The sequence below is a fragment of the Cupressus sempervirens genome, chromosome 11 (genome assembly GCF_028749045.1).
Source record: "Cupressus sempervirens isolate cs-2001-9-10 chromosome 11, ASM2874904v1, whole genome shotgun sequence".
NCBI classification, from domain to species: Eukaryota; Viridiplantae; Streptophyta; class Pinopsida; order Cupressales; family Cupressaceae; genus Cupressus; species Cupressus sempervirens.
In genome coordinates, this window is record NC_143128.1 from 818,515,175 (window position 1) to 818,527,947 (window position 12,773).

General features: G+C 38.7%; 1 pseudogene; it reads left to right on the top strand.

Annotated features, from left to right (window-relative positions):
* The first annotated feature begins 1,967 nt into the window (after positions 1-1,967).
* Positions 1,968-3,565, top strand: LOC149532062 (nucleobase-ascorbate transporter 12 pseudogene; annotated as a pseudogene).
* Positions 3,566-12,773: the final 9,208 nt, after the last annotated feature.

Below are 12,773 nucleotides of genomic sequence, written 5' to 3' on the forward strand. Positions count from 1 at the left end.
AAAATATTTGAACATATCTATGACAAAGGGCCATTTAGTTTTGTTATAGGATTTGTTTTCCAAAACTTTAGAAATGATTTAGTATGCTAGGTTCAAAAGGGTGATAGGTCTCTATTTTTTAACTAGTCTTATCCCCCACCATTGGAATGATTTTAATAGCTACTTTGTTAATATTTTCCCCCAACAATCCTCTATCAAAGGCATCATCATATAATTCAATCAATTCTTGTCCAATCCATTCTAAGTTCTTGTAGAATTCAAGAGGGGCCATAAAGTCCTAGTGATTTTCCATTATTCATATCCTTGGTGGCATCTTCAATTTCTTTATGGTTACATTTCGACTAGATTCAAACCCAAGACCTCCCCAATGAGAGGCTCACAATTTACCATTGTGTTGTAGGCTCTTGCCTTATTATATATTAATTTTAATTTTAGATTCTTTTTAAATTTAATTTATAAAATTAAAAAATTTGTTTAGCAAATTTGAGATATTTGCACCTGTATTAGTAATTTATGATATTAGTGCATAATTTAATGTTTCTACATTGTTTATCACATGTTTAGACAAATTTAAGGTTTAAATTATTTTTAATTTTAGTTTCTAGCACAAATAAAATTTATATATGATTTTACTATATTTTATGTTATCAAAGATTTAAATAAATTTTTTATCAAAGACATATATTTACTTTTTTATCAACTGCTGTATAATATTATTAATAATAATAAATTTAAAATTTAAATAATTTAAAATAAATTATCTAAAAAAAAAATAATCAATATTTTTCATAATACATAAAAGAAGAGACATTAAAATGACCAAACTTCATACAAATTAAATTCAAGTTGTTCGCAAGAATTAGCCCTAGGTTGGGAACAAAGGAATTCCAATCTAGTATTTTCCATGATTTTAATAAAGCTACTAAAATCGATGGTGGAAGACTAAATTAGGAGTACTTGGTGCATTAATGGCAAGGGACGTGCACTAGAAGGGGTTTTTCTTGAAGTAACCCTCTACTGTACCGAGAAAATGTTCAACATTTTGCGTTGTCTATAACTCCTAAATCCATCCTTACTACTATTTGCATCGAATAGACTATGTCTTCTTTTCTACTTAGGTATACATTTTCAACAAATAATCTCAGGATTAGGAGATGTTCTAGTAACAATGTATTACTAATGTGCATTGTATTTTCAACATTGGTATTTTCAGAGCCATCTTCCAAATGCAAGACTGACAAGATTGGTGACATTGAGAAAGTAAGAGTGGGCTTCATTGTGAGAAGATGGTATAGGAGAGATAAATTTGTATGATCATGTGTATGAATATAATCTTTCCAATGATCTTGGTAAACAAGATAGTGATTGTAATCTCCACAGGGAGGCACTTGGTGTGGGTTGCAAGACCTTCCTTATCCTAGAAGATGTATAAATGGATGTGCCCTGCTAGTAAGACAGGTTTTTGAAATATTTTAGAGCTTCAAGGATTTTTCTAATCTTAATTGATCTAGTTTAAAATAGTTTAGAGGTTCAATTAATGATAATGTTAATACTTTGGTAGATTAGTAGTTTGAGAGCTTGCCTATGTTGCACCATTTTGGACAAATTCTCTCTCCCATAGGAACCCAAGACATTCCAAATACACAATTGGCCAAAAGCCCTTTGATGTAATTGTATCCTTTTTAGTTTAATTTTGTCTGGCAATTTTAAAACTATACTTAGACCAATCAATGTTATCCCTACTTAATTAGATACAGGGAGTTGAACCCTAGTCCTCATTTTGATATTGATGTGTGACATGTATTAAATTAGAGAATTTGGACATGGCTATTTTTTTAAATCTCCTTGGACTATACTTGAACCCAATCAATTCTTTCTAGCATTGTATCCATGATGCAGAGTACTTCCCTTAGTTCACATCCTCATAACAGAAAATTGAATTTTTTTTATGAAGAGTACATAACCTCATGATCATACTTGTGCACCAATTTCAATTATACACAATTCAGCACCACATTTCTATTATTTACTCTCTTATCCTAATTCTCCTAGTGATTGTACTTGCGATGCATGGAAGTGATGAGGATACAGGGAAGGTTGTGTCAACTGTGCTACTTATCTCTAGCATCTCAACCCTTCCACATTCCTTTTTTGGTTCAAGGTTACCACTTGTACATGGAGCCTCTTTTTTTTTATCTTGCACCAAATTTGAGTATCATATTTCCAATGAGTTTTTTGCTATGAGTAAAAATAGATTTCAACATACCATGAGAGAGCTATAGGGAGCAATGATTGTTGGATCTATGTTCCAGTTCATTTTAGGATACAATGGACTAATGTCACTTTTTCTTAGGGTAATCAATTCTATTATGGTTGCTTCTACTATGGCTGTTGTTGGCCTCACATTCTTTACCTATGGATTTTTTGTGGTTAGTACTTGTGTGGAGATTGGTCTACATCAAATTCTTATTATTATGATATTTTCCTTGTATCTCTGAAGAGTCTCAATTTTTTGTAACCAAGCCTTCCAAGCATATGTGGTTCCATTGGGGCTTGCAATTACATGGGCATATGCATTTCTACTCATAGAAGCTGGGGTTTACAACTTTAAAGGTTGTAATATGATAGAGGCAATTTCTAACATTTAAAATGAAAGATGTTAGAAACAAGTTTATACCATGCAAGATTGTCGAAGTGATGTTTCAGATGTTCTTAAGATAGTCACTTGTGTTATATTTCCTTACCCCTTTCAGTGGGGTGTTCCTACATTCCATTTTAAGATTACAATAGTTATGGTAGTGGCAACTATTATTGCATCTATTGATTTGGTTGGGACGTACCGTGGGACATCTCTTTTGGTAGCATCAAAGGTACCAACACCAAATGTCATTAGTCAAGGAATTGGCTTGGAAGGCTTGACTAGCTTTTTGGCTAGCATTTGGGGCACTGGTACATGGATGATGACACTTATAGAGAATGTACATACTGTGGCTATAACAAAGATTGGTAGTTGACGTACTGTGGAATTTGGGGCATGTGTTTTGATTGTTTTGGCATTCATCAGTAAGGTTGGAGGATTTGTGGCTTCCATGCCCAAAGTAATTGCTGCTGGGCTATTATGTTATATGTGGACTATACTTTTTTCTCTGGGTTTGTCCACCCTAAGATATAGTGCAACTAGAAGCTCACAAAATATGTTAATAGTGGGCCTATCTTTATTTCTCTCATTATCAGTTCCATCTTATTTTCAGCAATATGGTAGAGGACATAGAACTAACTTGGAAAAATAGTTCCAGTAATAAATAGTTGGTGCATAAGGCCCCATACAAACTAGTACACATGGGCTTAACTTTTTCCTCAACATAGTTTTTCTTTGCACATGGTAATTGCATTTGCTGTAGCATTGATTTTGGATAATACCATTCTTGGAAGTCGACAGGTGAAGGGGGCCTATAGCTAGTCTCATTCAAGAGGAGCAAGAACCAAGCCTGTTGTAGTCAAGGATTATGCTTTTCCATTTGGGCTTTCAAGATTCTTCTTATGAGAAAAATGGGTGGGGCTGTAAATTGTGACTATAAAATATCTGGAAGGGAGGAAATGCTATCAAATTTGTAAAATGGGTTAGAGCCGTATTTGGATACTTATGATAGATACACACATATATTTGATTCTATTTCCTAGTTACATTATAATTTTTGGAGAAGGCAAAAATTTGTTTCAGTGACTAGATTCTTAGCAAGGTAGGTAGTCTATGTTGAATCCTTCAAAGAATTTTCATCCTAGACATTCTTTATGTTATTCTATAGCAAAGCTGTAGAAAAGCATCTATTATCCATAATCAAGAGAATTTTCATCTTACCAAGGTAATACATTTTCAAGTAATTAAATTAATACCATTTTACATTTGTGTCTGTGTGCATCCCATTTGCATGGTAGCAACATCATATACTTGTTTCATTCAATTGAGAGAAGTGGTAATTATTTTCTCAATTAATTTGATAGCAGTATATGGTATATCACATAAGATCAACTCGGAATCATAGGTTATGAGACATCAATTAAGATAAGATGATTTAAAAAAGCAAACAAACAAACAAACAACTACACTTTTTATAGCTACACAAAGTAAATGAAAATAGAACTTTTTAAAATGATAGGGAGTCATAATTTTGAAATTACAGTTAACCATGGCCTTTTTTAGAACAACAATGATTATTATACAACACTTGTTTAGATTGGGATGACAATTCTGAACTTGTAGATTCATTGCAATTTATAGCTAAATCAATTGATCTTTTTGATGTAGAAATTTTTTTCTCCAACATACAACTGTAGAACCAGAATCAGTATGCAAAGAACATTAACAAATAAAGTAAACATTCACAAACCAAAAACTATATTCACATATATGCTTAGACAAAGAAAGCAAACAAGAAGTGCAAACCTCACAAGGGAAAACAATCCATGCTTTCTTGATTCTGTAGATGTGTCCTTTTGCTGCGGATGTATGCACAAGATGCTCAAAAGTTGCTTCAATGGAGATGGGTAATGGAAAATTGGTAGCTTTGTGAGATCTCAATTTGACATTATAAGAGTAATATTGATGGCTTTGGTTCTCAAAATAGCATGGTAACTTTAGCTCAAAGATTGTTGATGAAATGGCTTGGGATGGGATTCAATTTATAGGCTAACGGGTAGAGGGATGGAGGGCTTAGATGCAAGGATGGATGAAGGCTTAAGGAGGGCTAGGATGCACTCAAAGGAGAGCACATGGATTGTGCTTGTTTAGCACCAATAGGAAGGTGACACTTGTCACAAGGAGGATGAGTGTGAGAGGGTAGGGTTAAGGGTTGGTTAAGGGCATGGTGAGTGGGGTTGAGTATGTAAGAGGGATGTAAGAGGAATGAGTGTGGAAGAGGGAAGAGTGTGGAAGATGGGTGTAAGAGTCATGAGTGGGCTTGTAAGAGTCTTTATGTTTTGTAAGAGCACTCATGACTTAGTGGTTGGGTTTTTTTGAGGGGAGACTTTGGTTTGGATTAGGAAAGTCTTAAACTTGTTTAAGGAATGTGACAACATTAGGGGGTGGATTAGGCTTGGGTTTAAGATTAGATTAGGGATGTTAGAGATGTGCAAGTGGATGGCATTAATGAGGGTGGGTGAGTTAGTGGCTAAGCTTGGTTAGTATGGGTGGATGGGGTGGATTAGGCTAAATGGAGGATTAGAGATAGGTTAGGGGTTTTTGAATTTGAGGATTTCATTTATTAAATAGATTTATTTAATAAATGGGGATTTTTGGAATTAGATAGAAGAATAGGATTTAATTGATAAATAATAGAGTATTTGATTTATCAATTAGGACTATAGATGATTAATTAAATTAATCAACTAGGGGATGACAAAGGATTAATTAAATAAGAATTTAATTAATGATGCCTTTAGAGATGGCTAAATTAGATTACCAAAGCAGTGTAATCAAATTTAGGTGTCTACATTTTGCCCCTCTTTGACATAGTGTTGAGACAACACTATTTCAAAGAAGTTTGAATGAAGACAACATGAGGAAGGTGTTTTAGCAACAATGTTGCCCCAGTCTCGGATAAGAAGAGGAGAGACTAGACTTAGATGATGCCCCCTCAAGAAGGCGGCGGCGAGAGAAATGAGGCTTGATGACTTCTTGAAAAGTACAAGAAATTGAGACGAGCTGAGATGCTGGTTGGCGAAGAGAAGGGGCTGAATTAGCTCAAACTCTCACTATGGGAGAATGATAAAGGGAAATCAGAGGCACAATAGTAAATCAAGCTTAAGACTTTCCAAGATTGGGGGGGGGAGATGGAGGAGCGGAGCACTATAAAAGGAATCCATTGAAGCTTTTTGAGTGGGGGGATACTTCAAAGAGAAGTACCACCATGTAGTTGAGCACTAGATTTGCTATAGGACTGTTGGTTAATTGCCAAGGTTACCAAGAACATCAAGGCCTTTTCACCAACCATCTAGAGGACTGACGAACTAACTCAAAACAAACACACAAGGATTGCCCCAGTATCACACATGAATCCCAGAGGAAGCAGCGTGGAAACGACACTAGGTAACCCACAAGCAAAAAAAGAAAACAAGCAAAAGACCTCATCAAGACCTTACACTCTAATTGCCCCATTCGCAGCATACCATGATATGGAAGATCATGGCAACATTGAGGAGGGAACAAGGAGATTTCTTGGAAAAGATATTTCAAGACCCAAAAGGGAAGATCCCAAATCAAAAGAAAGTGAAAATCCAAAAGAGAACTGTTTTCCAATGAGATGGGTAGGATGAGGTACTAACGGACCAAGATCAGACATGAGGAAAGCTATTTCCTGCTAAAATCTATCAGAGAGCACCTAAGCTGATGGATCTGGATGAGTGATGCATCTGGCAAGCTGAACTAAGAAGGATAACACTTTGGTGATTGGAGATCTAGCTAAAGGATGCATTGGAATATCTAACCAAGGTGTGCGATGTGTGCAAGATGTTGACCAAGGATGAACTAACATGAAAGCCGAATAGATACAATGATACTAAGCTAAAGAGGATGTATAAGCTGACAGACCAAGATATGTTACAAATGTACAAGTTTGTTCATGTTTTGGTTTTTTTGTGAGATGTAAATTTTTGTGAAGGATGGGATGTCTATAATAGTTGATAGGTGGATAGGTAGATGGTTTGTGAAAAGCTTAAGAAAAATGGGATTCTGTGTGTGCATGTGATAGGATACAAGCTAGGATACAAGATTATTTACAAGCTGGAATATGGTACAAGCTTTGGACAAGATTCGAATATATACAAGGTATGGTACAAGATTTACAAGGTATAATACAAGCTTTGGTACAAGATTTACAAGTTGTACAGGAGGTATTGACAAGCTCCATCAGATTTTGGATATTTGATTGGAACACCAAGGGAACAAGCGGGTGTTTTATGGGATGGTGGGTGGATGGATGAGGGATAGGATAGTGATAGATAATGGATTAGTCTTTAGCACACAAGGCGCCTGAATTACCAGGTTTTCACCAAGGTACCTATCCAAGGCGCTTGAATTGCCAAGTTTTCACCATTGGATGCTTATTTCTCTTTACTATTTTTTTTTTTGTATTTTTTCAAAAGCTGGGTATACCAAGGATCTTCAAGCATAGAACTTCTTGAGATGAATGATGTTAGTGGGATCATTCAAGAGTTCTCCTTCTGGTGTAGATAATTGATAGGCTCCAGAGCCAAAGGAGGCAGTAACCACATAGGGACCAAGCCATGTAGGTTCAAACTTGCCTTTCTTTTCTCGATCTGCTTGGACTTTCATATTTTCTTTGAGGACCATGTCACCTGGCTGAAAGTGTCGTCGGAGCACCTTCTTGTTGAAATTCCTTTTGAGACAAGTTTGATAGACTGTGAGATGGTCATAGGCTTGTTGTCTCTTCTTGTCTAAGAGATCTAGCTGGGTGAGTCGAGCTACTCTGTATTCTTCATCTGAGATTTGCCCTCACAAAGATATGCATAGTGAGGGAAGTTCAACTTCTATAGGTAATACCGCTTCAGCACCATAGACTAGGGAGTATGGAGTTGTGCCCGTGGATGTACGAAAGGAAGTTCGATAGGCCCATAGAGCCGAATTTATTTGAAGGTGCCAATCACGGCCGGAATCATTGACAACTTTCTTTAGGATTTTGAGGAGGGTTTTATTAGTTGCCTCTGCCTGGTCGTTACCTTGTGGGAAATATGGGCTAGAAAAGCGGTGATGGATGCGGAGGGAAGTGCATAATTCTTCCATGTTGAGATTTTCAAAGTTACCTATGTGGTCAGTGAAGATGGTGGATGGGATGCCGAAGTGGCGAACAATGTGGTACAAGATGAACTTGGAGACTTGAACTACTGTAGCTGAGACTAGGGGGGCTGCTTCCACCCACTTAGTGAAATAGTCTGTAGCTGTTATTATCCATTTATGTCCATCAGATGAGAGAGGGGTGATAGTTCCAACTAGATCAAGGCCCCAACAAGTGAAAGGCCAAGGTGGTGCAATAGGCTGTAGATCCTGTGCTGGAGCGTGTACAAGATTTGCATGCTGCTAACATGGGAGACACTTTCTGACAAACTCACAAGAGTCTTCTTCAATGGTAGGCCAATAGTAGCCTGCTCTAAGGATTTTTCATGCTAGGACAATACCACTCGTGTGGGCACCACAAAGTCCAGAATGTACTTCTTTTAATGCCATTGCGGCCTCATTTTCATCTAAACATCAAGAGAGAGTATCGTGATAACCCTTACGATATAGGGTATTGGCTATGATAACATAGCGGGATGATTTTCGGATGAGGTTCTGGCATTGGGTACGTGTGAGGTGAGGGGATATGATACCATCATTAAGGTAAGCGTGAATTTCATGGTACCAAGGGGATTGGGGACCAACCAAGATACAAATACGGTTTGAATCCTCATTCGCATAGGCATGTGTGAGGAGCTGCTCAACTAAAAACTCATACTGCATAGCTTCTTGGGGAATTTCCAAGAGCGAGCCGATAGTGGCCATGGCATCTGCTGCCTTGTTCTGCATTCGAGGCACTTGTGTAAACTGAAGCTTTGTAAAATGCTAGGTCAGCTGATCAACTAGCTCTTTGTAGGGTAACAGCTTTTCATCTTTGGTTTGATATTCATTTAAGACTTGTTTGATGATGAGTTGGGAATCACCAAAGACTTGTAACTCAGTGATATTCCATTCTGCAGCTATCTTTAATCCTGCTACAAGAGCTTCATATTCTGCTATATTGTTGGTGCTAGGGAATTGTAGCTTGAAGGCTTTTGGAATGTAATCTCCTTGAGGTGTAACTAATAATATTCCTACCCCTGATTCATGAGAGGTGTATGAGCCATCAAAATAAAGCTTCCATGGGGGCTATTCTTCAATTAGGCAGATATGCTCATCTGGAAATTCTATGAGCAAAGGATATGCATCTACTAGAGGTGCATCAACTAGGTGATCTACTATAGCTTGCCCTTTGATTGCCTTTCTATCCACATACTGGATGTCAAACTCACTTAGTAGCATAACCCATTTGGCCAAATGGCCTGTAAGTGCTATTCTGGAGAGCATATAATTGAGAGGGTCAATCTTGGAGACTAGTTAGATGGTATGACTTAGCATGTAGTGGCGAAGCTTTTGAGTTGAGAAAACAACTGCCAAACAAGCTTTTTCCATAGGAGTGTAATTGAGTTCATAACCAACTAGGGTTCTACTAATATAGTAGATGGCTCTCTCTCTACTATAATCATCATGTTGTGCTAGAAGTGCCCCTAGAGCACTAGGTGTTGCTGATATATACAAGATCAAGGGATGACCAAGAACTGGTGGAACCAAGATAGGGGGATTGGTGAGATACTGCTTGAGCTGATCGAAGCTGCGCTGACATAAAAGATCCCACTTGAAGTTCTCATTCTTCTTTAGCAAGTGTGAAAATGGTGTACACTTATCTGCAAGTTGGGAGATGAAGCGCCGGATAGATTGAAGTTTTCCCTAAAGAGAGCGAAGCTGTCGCAGTCTCTGGGGAGGAGGCATGTCTAAGATAGCCTTGACCTTTTTGGGGTCGATCTCTATACCCCATTTAAAAACTATGAAGCCTAGAAGCTTGCCAGATGTGACCCCAAAGACACACTTCTTGGGATTTAGCATGAGATAATATTGGGCCAACCTATCAAAGACTTTTTCCAGGTCAGCAAGATGATCCATGAAGGTGTGAGATTTGACCAGGTTATCGTCCACATAATCTTCCAAAATGCTATGGATAAGATCATGGAAAATGGCTGTCATAGCTCTTTGATAGGTAGCCCCAGCATTCTTTAGGCCAAAAGGCATCATGGTGTAGCAAAAGGTTCCCCAGGGGGTAGTGAATGTTGTCTTATGCTGATCCTCTTCTGCAATCTTGATCTGATTATACCCAGAAAATCCATCCATAAGGGACAGGATTTCATGTCCAGCTGTAAGATCTACAATCATATCTATGTTGGGCAAGGGAAAATCATCTTTTGGACAAGCTTTGTTAAGATCTCTAAAATCAGTACAGATTCTGATGTCATCGGAAGGCTTAGTGACAGGGACCATGTTGGAGATCCATTCTGAGTAGTCGATAGGTCGGATAACCTTAGCGGCTAACATTCTTTCTAGTTCAGCTTTGACTAGTAATGCCACCTTGGGGTGCATTTTCCTAAGCTTTTGTCTGACGGGCTTGATCTTTGGATTGACTGCAAGATGATGAACTACAATCTTTGGATCGAGTCCTGGCATGTCCTAATATGACCATGCAAATCGGCCAATGTTCTCTCATAAAACCTCAAAGAGGAGGTCAGCTTGGTCTTGTGATAGGGATGCAGCAATGTGAACAATTCTAGGGATCTTTGAAGAAAAAATGTTGACTTCTCTAGTATCCTCTATTAGAATAGAAGACACCTCTGGTCGATTATCTTGAGGAGGTAATACTAAATCCTCATGTTCTGCTTGTGGCTCTGGATTTTCTTGCTGAGGGGTTCTCTTCGCTGCCTTAGCTAGTCCCAGATTTACCTTAGTTCCAGTTTTGGGTGTATCAAAACTAGGTTGGGGATTTTCTCCAAAATACCCCTTGGGATCTAGCTTGTAGATGTAGGCAAAATTTGGCTTTATCTTCTTATGAGGAGTTTCAGCTCCCATGAATCTTAGAAGCACTTCCTCTGATGCGAACTCATCAATATGTATGACACTTGGTTGGTCCCAATCTATGAGTTGTGGATGAGCAAGTGGTAGGTCAATGAGATGGATGGATAGTTCTCAGAGAATAGAGTCTCCTAGGAAGATTTGGTCTGGGATATCATCATAGGCTCTCTTTTCAACTTCCTTAGGAATGTCTTTGATTTCAAAAAGGTCGCGGTGGATGTTCGAAAAAGCGTGACCATTCTCGTTGGTGCCCCCAGTTGTGGGTATGCCAAAGCCAAGACCTGACTTTATTTCCCAATCATGTGCTTCGATGGGACATTGCATGCCCCTTTCTTCTGGTCCTAGTCCACCTCCTTGATAGTTCCATTTTTCAGTGATGAGCTTATGTTGTTGGGGATACTTCTGGCTGAAGTGATCAAGGCATGCTTGATTTCTTGGAGGTGCATCCTTATGTAGCCAATTGTTGATATCTAGAGTGAGCTCCTCATAAAGAGGGGTTTTTGAGGACACAAAGGTGGTTGGGCCAAACTGTTTGTATCGAGGAGGTGGAATCTCCTTAGCTTTGTGATATGTTGGCCGTCCATGGGTATGTGGATCAAGTGGGATTGCTCTGACAACAAATGCATCTGATAGACTATATTCTCCACATCCTTTGTTGTTGATCTTTACAGTAGTTAGGGTGGAGGCAAGGATGGTTTCTGCGTCATTACAAGTGTGGGATGAGCTGGCGATGGCTGTGTCGATGTCTATTCTAGGGAAATGGTTTGTATATGAAGCTTCAACTGCATTGCAATAAGCAAAGGGTTCTGGATAGGCATGGATGGTTACCTCAGTGCCTTGATGCAGAAATTTGATGCACTGATGGTAGGTGGATGGAACGACCTTCATAGCATGAATCCATGGGCGACTGAGGAGGATGTTAAATGGTAGGTTTAGATCAACAACCTGGAAAACTATCTCTTGAATGATTGGCCCAACCTTGATTGGTAGAAAAATAGTCCCTTCTGTGGTCCTTTCCAAGTTGTCATAAGATTTGATGGTGATAACCTCACTGATCATATCTGCCTCAGTATACCCAGCTTGTTTTATGAATTTTAGGGTGCAAATGTTCAAGGCTGATCCATTATCTATCATTACTCTTTTCACGGAAAAATTGGATACCATGATGGCTATTCGAAGCGGAAGGGTGTGATCTGGCTCAGCCGCGGGTATGTCGGTGGGTTTGAAAGATAGGGCACATGAGGATGAAAGGTGTCCAACAAGATTACGAAAATTAGTAGCATTGATATCAGAAGGGACACGAGATTCTATGAGAGCACTGTCAAGGATGTCTTTGTACACAGGACTAGTGCAGAGAAGGTCTAAAATGGATATTTGGGCTGGCATGTTCCCAAGGTGTTCCAAGATATTGTATCGGCTTTTTGATGGAGCTGATGGTGTTGATGAAACTGGTGAGCCTGCGATGTTAAATCGCGCTCTTTGAGTGGTGACCGCACACTCATTGTCTGGTCCTTGGATATTGATAACATTGACAAAAGGCTCTTTCTCAGATATACAACCTATAAGGCTACCATAGTCTATATAGGATGAAGTGTGGTCATTGTTCTTCCCATGCTGTTGGTTTGGCTGGCAGTTGTTGGTGTTGTTTTGGATAGGTGCTTTTCCAAGATTTTGGTTGTTGTGTGGAGGAAAAGCATTTTGATAAATCTGTAAGCCTGCATTGGGAGAGGTTTGGGCACCAACAGTGATTTCCTTCTGATCAATGAGGTCTTGCACATAGTCTTTCAGTTTCATGCATCTGAGGGTGGTGTGACCGTTTACCCTATGGAACTTGCAATACTCATTGTCCTTGTACCATGCAGCTTTGGATTGGCTTGGATCAATTTGCTGGGTAGGAGGAAATTTGATGAGGTTTTCCTTAGCCAATTTCTCAAAAATAACATCTAATGGCTCACCAAGGGGTGTATAGTTTCTAGGTGCAGGTTGGAATCTGGGCTTTTGCCCTGCAGCTACATTGATGGCATTAGCTTGATTGTTAGACCCTTGAAAGTTGGGTCTTGTATTGTGG